Source organism: Bos taurus, chromosome 9, assembly GCF_002263795.3.
Source record: "Bos taurus isolate L1 Dominette 01449 registration number 42190680 breed Hereford chromosome 9, ARS-UCD2.0, whole genome shotgun sequence".
In the NCBI taxonomy this organism is placed as follows: Eukaryota; Metazoa; Chordata; class Mammalia; order Artiodactyla; family Bovidae; genus Bos; species Bos taurus.
Genome location: NC_037336.1, coordinates 46,806,556 through 46,821,144, shown reverse-complemented (window position 1 = coordinate 46,821,144; position 14,589 = coordinate 46,806,556).

The following is a 14,589-nucleotide window of genomic DNA, read 5'->3' as shown; positions in this document are numbered from 1 at the left end:
ATCTATAGCATAGATTAGCATTTGAATTGGTAGACTGAGTAAATATATATACTAATATGGTATGTGTATATATATATATATATACACACATAGTGTATATATATATATATATATATATATATATATATATACACCTCTGTATGTATGTTTATTTTTATATTTTGGTTTTTGGTTTTTCCCCTAGAATTAGAATAGATGGAAATAAATACTTTAGTCAGATAAGTTCTAATGTTCTGTACTACAACCTTTGAATTCTGGAACTATATGAATAATTCAATGATAAACATTATAAAATATAGCTATTACAGATAAAAAGTTCATTTCATGTTAAAGCTACATTGCTTTAAATGTGTTTTCACAATAATTCAAAATTAAAGAAATATTTTCAGTCAAACATGAAATTCATTTTATGGGGAAAAAAGGATTTAAATAATGTGCTAAAACGTTTATAGTAATAAACGTATGTATATTCATCCTATTCATGGAGAAAAAAAATGTGACTCATTTCTTTCCAATATTAGATGTGAACTTATTTTTATTTACATCCTTTTATTGTTATTATATTTTTTTCTGCGATTAGCATCACAGACTCACAAACATAGTATATTTAAAAATACACCACAACACTTTGGTATGAAGATAGATGAAGACTTACTTACTTTCAATGTTAACCTCTCTGAGACAAAATGCACAACCTTATGTGATCATAGTGTCATGATATTCTTCAGTTCAAGATGCACATTATATAAATGCAGTGTTTATGTATAATAATCATTTTTAAAATACTCTTCATTTATAATGAGGTGGATGAAACCGGAGCCTATTATACAGAGTGAAGTAAGCCAAAAAGAAAAACACCAATACAGTATACTAATGCATATATATGGAATTTAGAAAGATGGTAACAATAATCCTGTATGCGAGACAGCAAAAGAGACACAGATGTATAGAACAGTCTTTTGGACTCTGTGGGAGAGGGAGAGGGTGGGATGATTTGGGAGAATGACATTGAAACAGATATAATATCATAAAAGAAACAAATCGTGAGTCCAGGTTTGATGCAGGATACAGGAAGCTTGGGGCTGGTGCATTGGGATAACCCAGTGGGATGGTATGGGGAGGGAGGTAGGAGAGGGGTTCGGGATTGGGAACACATGTACACCCGTGGCGGATTCATGTTGATGTATGGCAAAACCAATACAATATTGTAAAGTAATTAGCCTCTAATTAAAATAAATAAATTTAAATAAAAATAATAATAAATAAAATAAAATACTCTTCATTATGCAGAGGAAGACTCAAAACACCATATTACCCATGGACTAGATAACATAATGATGATAGTCAATATCCTTAAATCCATTGTTGGAGAGATCATTTTATCAAAACTCAGTACTGATTTCAAAACATGGAGAGGATACCTACCACAGTAGTTTTGTTTTTAATTTGTGTGAGGTAAAATTTAAGGCCCAATATTATTTATAATGTTATCCAATTACCTGAATTAAAATACTGTTAACAAGTTCTTAGGAAATAGACTATTTTTTCAAGTTTATTACATTAGTTGATGAAAGATACTTTTTATTTAAGTATGAACTGTTTTGCTTGTCCAAATATCTACACGATACCTTTCCTTTCTTTGTCTCCAAGCTAACTCAGAAAGAATGTGTTAAGATCAGGAGAGCTAGATCCTTATGTTTTATTGCGGTCCCTGTCAACAAGTCTGTAGATTAAGAATGATGAAGATTGCTTAGGATATTTGTTGCATGAGTTGGGGAGGCAAGGATTTAGGTCATAGTAAGAGCATCTGCTTACAATGCGGGAGACCCGGGTTCAATCCCTGGGTCGGGAAGATCTCCTGGAGAAGGAAATGGCAACCCACTCCAGTATTCTTGCCTGGAAAATCCCATGGGCAGAGGAGCCTGGTAGGCTACAGTCCATGGGGTCACAAAGAATTGGACACAACTGAGCGACTTCACATTCTCTTTGTAATATGAAAATTTCAGATATTATGTGCTTAGCAATGAATAGGAGCTTCCCAGGTGATTCAGTGCTAAAGAAGCTGCTTGCCCATGCATCTCCTTTCCTGGAGTAGGAAATGGCAACCCACTCCAGTATTCTTGCCTGAAAAATTCCATGGACAGAAAAGTCTGGAAGGCTACTCACATGAATAAGATAATATGCAATTGCTCAGTTTTCTGCAGGTGAGCTGGACCTTTGGGGATGATCAGCTCCTTATTAAACAGATATGAGTGGCTAAAGTATTATGATAGGAAGGCAGTGGATTTGGTGGGAGGGAATTCGAGAACCATGGCGTGTGCTCTGTGAAAGTAGCCCTGTCTGTATTAGGCAAAGTCTGATCCATTTTGTGGGCTTCCCTGGTGGATCAGAGGTTAAAGCGTCTGCCTGCTATGCGGGAGACCTGGGTTCCATCCCTGGGTTGGGAAGATCAGGCTTACTGGAGATCACATAATATCATAAAATATCACTGCCAGATTCTGCTTACCAGGCATTCCTATTCCCACATGGACTTAGAATTCATAAAAACAAAGGTAGTCAATCTTTCCCAGGTGGTGCTAGTGGGAAAGAACCCGCCTGCTGATACAGGAGACATAAGACATGTGGGTTGGATCCCTGTGTAGGGAAGATCCTCTGGAGAAGGAAATGCCAACCCACTCCAGTATTTTTGCCTGGAGAATTCCCTGGACAGAGGAGCCTGGTGGGCTATAGTCCACGGGTTAGCAAGGAATAGGACACAACTGAAGCGACTTTGCACACACAGTTTCAATATTCATTAAAAATAGATTGAAGCCTTAAAGTAATGGGATTTGTGGCTCATAATTAAATAAAAATAATCCTATATCAATTTTTAGTTTAATATTTTACAGATGCAATCTAATGCCAACTTCCTGTTAGGAAAATGCCCCACTTTTTTATTTAACAAGGAAAGACAAATGTCTGTAGTTAAAAAAAAAAAAAAATTGAAAGCATGCACTAACAATTTGTGTAAGTCCGTGAGGAGATGAAATGAAATAATATATATCTAATTTACTGATATTATTGACATACGGAGCATAAAATGAGGTAAATAATAAGAAACAGTACTATAGCTAATTTATGGAGAACTTAGATTATCTTCTCCCAAATATTCATTAGTTGGACATACAGGAGTATTTGCATAATGGAAACCATGGACTATATTAGTATTTTTTGAAGAAAATAAAAGGTGGAACTATTGCCATTAGAGCTTTTCCTGCTGTTTTATACAATATATTTAATTAGATAACTTTACCTATAATGATATTCATAAAATGTGATTCAAACACAAGCCAAAGAGAAAGTATTACAGAATGACTGGAAGCTTACTTGTAGTATCCATTGAAATTTTCATATATTGCACTGTGAATAATCAGTGATATTGACTGAGGTAATGTGAAACTATTTAAGAAATAATTTGACCAAAAAGAAGAATAAAAGAGGTAGATACTTTGATAACTTGACACAGAAAATGCACTTCCTTAAACTACTGGGAACGTACATATGCAATATAAAGTTAAGGATTTAAAATATATTTATTAAAAGAAAAGTAATATTCAGTACAAATAACTGTATATGTAAACACTGACTGCTGAAAGATAGGATTTTTAAATTGTTAATAAAAATTGTTCACACAATACTAACCAAACATTATATAAAGCTGTACTCAGTAAGCAGGGCACGCTAGGAGGAGGGTAGGCAGACATCAGGAGGGGCTGATGAAGTTTGTGTTCAAAAGCTGTATGTTATGTTGTAAGAAGAAAATCTCATCTAAAATTCATGGCCTACTAAAAGCTAGCAAGAGAAAGTGTAAGATTTACAATTCTAGACATTGCTCATCTCTTAAATGCTTACTGATATAGAAGAGCAGGGAAGTAAAAGCAATGGCCCGCCAACTAATAAGGGGAAAGTGAGAGGTCAGATCTGAAAGGAAAGAAAATAGAACTCTGAGGAGCTGAAGCAGCTGAAATGAAAGTGGTGGACCAGAGTAATTTATATGCATGTCAGCACTAAACAAATAAAAAATGTATAAATAGATAAATAAATAAAGAGAAAGGTAAAGATGGCACAAAGACAAACATATAGTGAAGAAGAGAAAAGTAAATTGCATTAAAGTAAGATTATGAGTTCAAGTGAAAATAGTTTTAACTTTAGGAATTAGACTTGTATATGTATGTGTATATATACATATGCTTATACATATATATGTGTGTATGTGCATATACTGGAGAAGGCAATGGCACCCCACTCCAGTACTCTTGCCTGGAAACTCCCATGGACGGAGGAGCCTGGTGGGCTGCAGTCCACGAGGTCGCTAAGAGTCAGACACGACTGAGCGACTTCACTTTTCACTTTCATGCATTAGTGAAGGAAATGGCAACCCACTCCAGTATTCTTGCCTGGAGAATCCCAGGGACGGGGGAGCCTGGTAGGCTGCCGTCTGTGGGGTCGCATAGAGTCGGACACGAGTGAAGTGACTTAGCAGCAGCAGCAGTAGCAACAGCATGTGCATATACATATACATATCACATATACAAAATGAAGTAGATACAAATTCAAAAAAAATTAGGAGATAGAGTTTTTTATATATATTTATATATATACAGAGAGAGTTTTATAGATACAGAGTTTATATATATATATATGTGTGTGCGTTCATATATATATATATATATATAAATGCATGGATATATGTGTATACATTAGCATATGCATACACATGTGGGTTGGGAAGATCCCCTGGAGAAAGAAATGGCAACCCACTCCAGTATTCTTGCTTGGAAAATCCCATGGGCAGGGGACCTGACAGGCTATAGTCCATGGGATTGCAAAGAGTCAGACATGACCGAGAGACTAACACTTTCACGTTCACTATGCATACGTGTAAGTATGGGTGTACTTATGTATGAGTGTGTGTATATACACACATGACCTTTCCATATATAATGGAACATGCTTTCCCTCAGGCTGCTTCAACTCTCTCAAGCCCTCTTACCCAGGTCTATTTTTTCATAGCAACTACCACTTTTTAATTCAGTGTATAATTTACATATATATTTTGTTTTCTTTTTTATTGAAAACAAATAACAAATATATCCCAAGGACCTTAACTGTTTTCTGGTCCTCAATAAGATTTACTTTTATGAATAAATAATTTAATAGTAACTGACTAGCTGCTGAGGCTTCCCAGGTGGCACAGCGGTAAAGCATCCACCTGCCAATGAAGAAGACACAGGGGGTGCTGGTTTGGTCCCTGAGTTGGCAAGATCCCCTGGAGTAGGAACTGGCAACCCACTCCAATATTCTTGCCACTCCAAAATTCTTGCCTGAAAATTCCAAGAACAGAGGAGCCTGGTGGGTCCATGGGGTCACAAAGAATCAGACATGACTGAGCTACTGAGTACTCATGACAAGCAGTTGACAGAGGTATTTAGTAGAAATAAAATGTAAGTCTCCTGTGGGTAGTTACACTAGAATGTGGTTGACAATGTCTGGTCTGTGAACAATTGCTATGATAAAATATTTGCCAGTCCGAATGTAAATGCAAAAGACATCAGCAGTGTAGTTAGTTTTCCATAGTACTATGATTACACAGTTGAAGTTTCTATTTTATTATAACATTAATTTATTTTTGCCCTTCATAGTAATAAAATTACTCCTTATTGTAAAATTGTAAATAGAAGAAAGTAGGGAAAACCACTAGACCATTCAGATATGACCTGAATTAAATCCCTTACTATTCTATAGTGGAAGTGACAAATAGATTTCAAGGAATTAAATCTGACAGAGTGCCTAAAGAACTATGGATGGAGATTCGTGACATTGTAAGGAGGCAGTGATTAAGATCATCATCAAGAAAAAGGAATGCAAAAAGGCAAAATGGGTGTCTGAAAAGGCCGTTCAAATAACTGAGTAAAGAAGAGAAGCTAAAGGCAAAGGAGAAAAGGAAAGACATGCCAATCTGAATTCAGAAGATATTAAGAAAAGGTGACAAGAATACACAGAAGAACTATACAAAAAAGATCTTAATGACCCAGATAACCATGATGTGTGATCACTTACCTAGAGTCAGATATCCTGGAGCGTGAAGTTAAGTGGGCCTTAGGAAGCATCATTACAAACAAAGCTAGTGGACATGATGGAATTCCAGTTGAGCTATTTCAAAACCTAAAATATGATGCTGTGAAAGTGCTGCACTCAATATGCCAGCAAATTTGGATAACTCATCAGTGGCCACAGGACTGGAAAAGGTCAGTTTTTATTCCAATCCCAAAGAAAGGCAATGCCAAAGAATGTTCAAACTACCACACAATTGCACTCATCTTGCACACTAGCAAAGTAATACTCAAAATTCTGCAAGCCAGGCTTCAACAGTACATGAACCGTGAACTTGCAGATGTTCAAACTGGATTTAGAAAAGGCAGAGAACCAGAGATCAAATTGCCAACATCTGCTGGATCATTAAAAAAGCAAGAGTTACAGAAAAACATCTACTTCTGCTTTATTGACTACACCAAACCCTGTAACTTTGTGGATCACAACAAACTGTGGAAAATTCTTCAAGAGATGGGAATACCAGACCACCTTATCTGCCTTTTGAGAAATTTGTATGCAGGACAAGCAACAACAGTTAGAACCGAACAGGAAACAATGGACTGGTTCAAATTGGGAAAGGAGTATGTCAAGGCTATATACTGTAACTCTGCTTATTTAACTTATATGCAGAGTACATCAGGTGAAATGCTGGGCTGGATGAAGCACAAGCTGGAATCAAGATTGCCCGGAGAAATATCAATACCCTCAGGAATGCATATTGCACCACCATTATGACAGAAACCAAAGAGGAACTGAAGAGCCTTTTGATGAAGGTGAAAGAGGACAGTGAAAATCTGATTTAAAACTCAACATCCAATAAATGAAGATCATGGCATCCGGTCCCATCACTTCATGGCAAATAGATGTGGAAACAGTAGAAACAGTAACAGATTTTATTTTGTGGGCTCCAAAATCACTGCAGATAGTGACTGCAGCCATGAAATTAAAAGACACTATCTCCTTGGAAGAAAAGTTATGACAAACCTATACAGCATATTGAATAGCAGAGACATTACTTTGCTGACAAAGGTCCATCTAGTCAAGCTATGGTTTTTCCAGTAGTCATGTATGCATGTGAGAGTTGGACCATAAAAAAAAGCTGAATGCCAAAGAATTGATACTTTTGAACTGTGGTGTTGGAGAAGACTCTTGAGAGTCCCTTGTACTGCAAGGAGATCCACCCAGTCTATCCTAAAGTAAATCAGTCCTGAATATTCTTTGGAAGGACTGATGCTGAAGCTGAAACTCCAATACTTTGGCCACCTGATGGGAAGAACTGACTCACTGTAAAAGACCCTAATGCTGGGAAAGATTGAAGGCAGAAAGAGAAGCGGATGACAGAGAATGAGATGATTGGATGGCATTACCAACTTGTTGGACATGAATTTGAGCAAGCTCTGAGAGTTGGTGATGGACAGGGAAGCCTGGTGTGCTGCAGTTAATGGGGTCGCAAAGAGTCAGACATGACTGAGAGACTAAACTGATTAATAAAATGCTTGTTCTTTTTGAAAATGTTAGCTATTCTGAGGAAATGATGACATTTTATTGTAGGTATAGATTTATTACAACAGAAAAAATATTTGACAGTCATGTATCCATCAGCATTTTTAATTCTACTGATTTGTGACAAAACTACATTTAGGACTTTTGTGGTCCAAGAGTAGTTTTCAGAGCTTTGACTGGTACTGCATAAGGAAAAGCTACAGAAAGCCATTTAGCAATCTCTGAATTTTACTGGAAACTTCAAGGGAGGCCTTTCTTAATTCTTCTCAATCTGCACATAGACCAATCTAAGTAGGGCCAGAGCCTCATGGCACAAAAGACCTGGACATAACCATTGCCACACACTGAGGAAGAATAAGCTACTTTGACTTAGGGTTGACTCCAAGAAAGCCAGGATAAATATTATATTAGTTATCCCTGATAGTCTAGAAGATTGTGCATGCACAGGATTGCACCCACTAAGGAGTAATCTCAAGGCTGTGGGGCAAAAAAAGCATTTTGGAGCAAAAAAAGTAAATCCTCTAAGTGTAACAGAGAACTCCAAGTACCTAACACATCCAACTGTAAAGTCAAAAATCTTAACAGGCTAAATGAGCATAAGCACAATCTTTGACCAATAAGTAGATGATGATCGTTCGGAGATGACCACTAAGCAGCTAATCTGAGATTAAACACAAAGGTGAGGAAAAACGGTGGAAGAACATCAGAAGCTGCACATTGAAGGGGAAATATGCTTCACAAAACTATTCATCTAAGTCAATAAATATGTAAATAATCAGTGAAGAACACCACAACAACAGCTACATGGAGGAAGGGTTCAGCATCCACAGTAGCAAAGATACATTTTTTTAAATGTCCAGTTTTCAATTAAAAAAATTTTACAAGGCAGGCCAACATAAAAGTATCATTAAACAGGAAAATAATAATAGATGATAGAAATTGCTTTTGAAGGAGCCAAGGGCACTGCAGCCAAGGATCCCACATCCCAGGCCTGTCTCAAAAGAAGCAAATATCTAAGCTGAGGCAGTGAATGCCCTCTCTCTCTTCCACCACATCGACAATCTGAAGTCACCTGGAAATCTGGAAGTCATGGGAGAGACCACAGAGCCACAAGTAGAAAATGAGTGGCTTTCTTTCCCTGCTTGGAAAGAAGCTGCTCCAGCGAGCTGCCAAATCAAGGAGCCAAGGTATAGGCCTTATGTGACAGAGAACTCAAAACAGCTATTATGAACATTTCAGAGAATGAGAGAACATCATTCTTTAGTAAGTAAAAACACTCTGATGACCACGTCTCACCAAATACAGAATATAAAGTTACTAAAATTTTTAAAAATTAACAAAATTAAAATTCTGGAGTTGGAATTTGTAATTTATTTATTGAAAAATTTATTGAATTTGCAATTTATTTATTGAAAAATTCCTGGAGAGATTCTATAGTAGATTTCATTAGACAGAATCAGTGAGCTTGAAAAGATGAATAGAGACTATACAACCTGAAAATCAGAAAGAAAAAAAATAATAAAGAAAGTCTAAGAGAAATATGGGACATCATTAAGCACACCACCTTATGCATAATAGGAGTATCAAAAGGACAGGAAAGGAAGATACATCATTTTTCTAAACTTACAGATAAAGACCTACTAAACTTGATGAAAAACATTAACCTATATGTACATGAATCCCAACAAATTCCAAATAAGAGAATTCAAAAGAATAGTAAAATCTACCAACATAATGTAATTAGTATTAGAAACTGCTTCAGGTAAGAACAGCAGAATACACATTCTTCTCAAATATACAGAATATTCGCCAAGAGACCACATCTTGGGCCATAAAGCACACCTTAACAAATTTAAAATAATAAAAATCATACAAAAATGTTCTCAGATAAAAATGGAATCCAAAAAGTTTCAAGAGAAATAAAAAATAGTTTTAACAGATAAAAAAAATAAAATACAGCTTCAAGATGTGCCAGATATAGCAAAAGCAGCACTTAGAGGAAATTTTGTATCAATCACTGAATTCATCTATTAGAAAAGAAGAAATATATAAAATAAAAAGCTTCTGCTTAAAATACTAGAAAAGGAAGTCAAATTAAGTCCAAAGTAAAGAAAAGAAAATAAATAATAGTCGTGTCTGACTCTTTGCAACCCTGTAAACTGTATCCCACCAGGCTCCTCCGTCCATGGGATTCTCCAGGCAAGAATACTGGAGTGGGTTGCCATTTACTTGTCCTAATAAAAGTTAGAGCAGAACACAGAAATTGAAAGCAGAAAATCAGTAGAGAAATTCAATGAACACAGAAGCTGGTTCTTTGAAAAGATCAGCAAAATCAATGAAACAGGCTAAGAGAGCAAGAGGAAAGACACAAATCACCAATATCAGAAAAAATGTGACCATTGCTATCAATTTCATTGATATTAAAAAGATATTACCAAATATTAAGAACTTTGTGCCCCAAAATTTGATCAGCTAGATGAAATGGACCAATCCCTTGAAATACACAGTCTACCAAAATTCACACAAGAAGGACTAGATTATTGAGTAGGTGTATACCTATTAAGGAAATTTAATTAATTAGCTAATTACTTTATAAAATAAGATGTTTATTGATAATTTCTATAAAACAGTTGGATTAGAAATTATGTTGATTTTCCAACCTTTCTTCCATAAAATAGAAGCCAAGAGAAAACTTCCTAACTCTTTCATTGAGGCCAGCAATACCTTAATACTCCAACCAAAGAAGACATGATAAGAAAAGAAAATAAAAAACTAATATCTCTCATGATAAATGCAAACATCCTCAGTAAATATTAGCAAAATTATTCCAAGAATGTATAAAAAGAATTATATACCACAACTAATAGAATGGATAGGAAAGGAGGTTTCAATTCTTGAAAATCAATTCACGTGCTCCGTAAAATCAACAGACTAAAGGATAAAAATTATGACTATGTTAATAGATGAGCCTTGAAAACATTATTTAAATGAAATAATCTAGTCACAAAAGACTAGATTTCATAGTGTACGATTACATTTATATTAAATGTCTAGAATAGGCAAATCTATAGAGGTAGAAAGCAGATTAGTGGTTTCTCAACCCTAGAAGGGTGGGCAGAATGAGAAGTGACTGTCAGTATGTGTGGAGTTTCTTCCAGAGGAAAATAAATCTTCTAAATTCAAATTGTGGGGATAATTGCACAGACTAGTGAATACATTAAAAGTCAATTTGGTACATTAAATAAAGGTTGTATGGTATATGAAATTGTATCTTAGGCTCTCAAAAAGAAAGCTTTACCAGAGGATTGTATGTCTTATTCATTTTTTGGAAAAGCTTGCTCTTAATTTTATTTGATATTTGGTTTCCCTGCTGTTTTACTTAATTACTTCAAATTTGTTTCAATAAAACTCAATTGCCACATTCTGTTTATTTTACTATTCTTTTTATACATTAATGCTTAAGATTAAACATTTTATTGAAGTATGCTAATCTTTTTATTCTTTCACTTGTCCACAGGAAAAAAAAAGAAAACACTGTACATTTTCCTTTGAGTGGAGTTTTTGTCTATATAACATAATGTGTGTGTATGTTCAGTTGCTGTCATGTACAACTCTTTGCAACTCCATGGACTATAGCACTCCAGGCTCCTCTGTCCATGGGATTTCCCAGGCAAGAATATTGGAGTAGGTTGCCATTTCCTCCCGGAGAAGGCAATGGCACCCCACTCCAGTACTCTTGCCTGGAAAATCCCATGGACGGAGGACCCTGGTGGGCTGCAGTCCATGGGGTCGCTGAGTCGGACACCACTGAGCAACTTCACTTTCACTTTTCACTTTGATGCATTGGAGAAGGAAATGGCAACCCACTTCAGTGTTCTTGCCTGGAGACTCCCAGGGACAGCGGAGCCTGGTGGGCTGCCGTCTATGGGGTCGCACAGAGTCGGACACGACTGAAGCGACTTAGCAGCAGCAGCAGCAGCCATTTCCTCCTCCAAGAGATCTTCCTGTCAGGGATCAAACTTGCATCTCCTGCATTGTCATGTGGATTCTTTACCACTTGAGCCCCCTGGAAAGCCCATATACCATAATATTTCATCTAAATTTTTCATTGATTTAATAATTTTAATTTTGCTTGATTGTTTTGCCTTGATTTGCCTTGATTCAATAGTTATTCAAAAAGCTGTATTTTTATTTAATTCTCAAGAGGATAATTTTTTAAAATTATTGTCACTATCAAATTTCAAATATCCACTGAAAATCCCATGATCTGTGATGTACATTTTCCCATCTAACAAATTAGTGTTTGTATTCAAGGATATGAGTAATTTTTAAATAAATATTCCATGTGAATCACATTATGTAATGAAATGACATCAGTCCAGGTTCGATGCATGATACAGGATGCTCAGGGCTGGTGCACTGGGATGACCCAGAGGGATGGTATGGGGAGGGATGTGGGAGGGGAGTTCAGGATGCGGAACACGTGTACACCCGTGGTGGATTCGTGTTTGATGTATGGCAAAACCAATACAATATTGTAAAGTAATTAGCCTCCAATTAAAATAAATAAATTTATATTAAAAAAACACAGTTTTTAAAAAGCATTTTGGACCAAATTTCCAAAAAGTTTAAACTTATCAGAGATTAAAGAACTACATATTAGTAAAAGTATAGAAATGAGAAAATAATCCGTTGATAATTTGCAAACAGAGTAATGTAGCCTGATGTGGAAGGATAGGAAAATCTCTCTCTTCTGTAAATGACACATCTGTACCTTGCTCCTAATATGTGGAAAATTTGGAGAGAAAGTGCCATCTACGCCCTGAGGTGTTCACCTCAGTGGCATAGCCTTCAACTGAGATCTAAGTGTGGTTCAGAAAAGAATGTCAGGTCCATCAATCCTTAGACATTCGGATATGTAACAGTAATTTCTTTCCCTGAGTCCAGCTGAACACTCTACAGCAGAGATTTAGGTTCATTATGAGTATAAAATTGAGCAAATTTTAATGCAAGTACATAGAAAATGCCAAGGACTGGCAGTGTTATTTTTATACCTATTTTAATTAGGAAATCAAAATAAGCAGATTTGACTGTTTTGTGTCACTCAAGAAGACCTTCTTTGCCAGGTTTTTACAAGTATTACGTGACAAAGTTTTGTATTATAAGTCAACCAATGAAATTGAATGAATATTGTTTACATCTTATTCTTTATATTTAGTATCAGTTATTTTCTATTGATAAAATTTGTTGATATAAAGTTGTGGGGCAAATCCTTACTTTATTTTCAGTTAGCTTCTGGCTTGCAAGAAAAAGAAAGTTACTTGATCTGACTATTGCATAAAGTGATTTCTATTCTAAAATATTCATAAGTCTTTCATGGGTGATTGCAGTGAATGGCAATGTTGTCTTAACTAGATCAGGCTTAGCAGTACTTACAGAAAGGAATGTATCCAAGCTTAACTAAGATAGGGGTAGCTATCTTTTGTTTGACAAAAATAGAATGACAAACAAATATTTAGTGTTTTCTTAATATTTCACTGACCCAGTAAAATAGTCAGATGTCAAAATAGGGAACCGATAAAGCCCACGTTTATAGAATATTTTTGCAAAAGCTAAAAACTAAATATACAAATTAAAATTATACAAATATATGATTTCACCAATATAAGGGCTTTTACTCTACTTTTCCTTTTTCTGAGTTCTATAATATCTTAGCTAATGCCATTTTCTGTTCCATGTATATTTTATAATATTGCATAATAAGTTAAAGTCAAGGATGGTAACCATTTCTTAGTAAATGAAGCCAATTCTAAAACTCAAACTTAAAAGCAATTTTTTACAGATGTTGAGAATATTTGAGAGGAATGAAATAAAGGAACTGAATGGGCTAATTTTCTTAGAAAAAAATATGGCATGGCTTAATATCATATAGCAGAAAATAAAGAGTGAAAGTAGTAAGAAATTAAAATCAATTTAAAAAATTCAAAGAAACTTGTCAGTTAAATGTCAACATTTAAAAATTTTAATATAACTGAAATTGCTTAGAGTAAGAACACTACTGTAACTGCAACATCTTCAGTTCTCAGAACTCTGAAATTCAATTCTATTGAGTGCCTAAATAGCAGCATGCAAATAGTAACAGTTAGTTTTAGAATTAAGGGACCAGTTTCCAAATATGATAACTCTCTACATCCATTCATTATCCTCTGCATTAAGAAAGTTTGTTATGAGTATTACTTAAAAGTATTTGTTAGTTGTGGGTGTATTCCTAATTTTCTTAATGTGGAAAGCTCTAAGGTAATCTTAGTTATTTCCTAAAGTTAAAGGCAAAGGAGAAAAGGAAAGACATACCCAACTGAATGCAGAGTTCCAAAGAATAGAAAGGTGAGATAAGAAAGTCTTCCTAAGTGATCAGTGCAAAGAAATAGAGGAAAGCAAAAGAAGGGAAAGACTAGAGATCTCTTCAAGAAAATTAGACATACCAATGAAACATTTCATGCAAAGATGGGCGCAATAAAGGGAGAGAAGCAGTATGGACCTAACAGAAGCACAAGGTATTAAGACGAAGTGGCAAAAATACACAGAAGAACTATACAAAAAAAGATCTTAATGACACAGATAACCACGATAGTGTGATCACTCACCTAGAGCCAGAAATCCTGGAGTCCAAAGTCAAATGGGCTTTAGGAAGCATCACTATGAACAAAGCTAATGGAGGTGTTGGAATTCCAGTTGAGCAATTTCAGATCCTAAAAGACAACGCTGTGAAAGTGCTGCACTCAGTATGCCAACAAATTTGGGAAACTCAGCAGTGGCCACGACACTGGAAAAGGTCAGTTTTCATTCCAATCCCAAAGAAAGGTAATGCCAAAGAATGTTCAAACTACTGCACAATTGCACTCATTTCAAACAGTAGCAGAGCAATATTCAAACTTCTCCAAGCTAGGCTTCAAC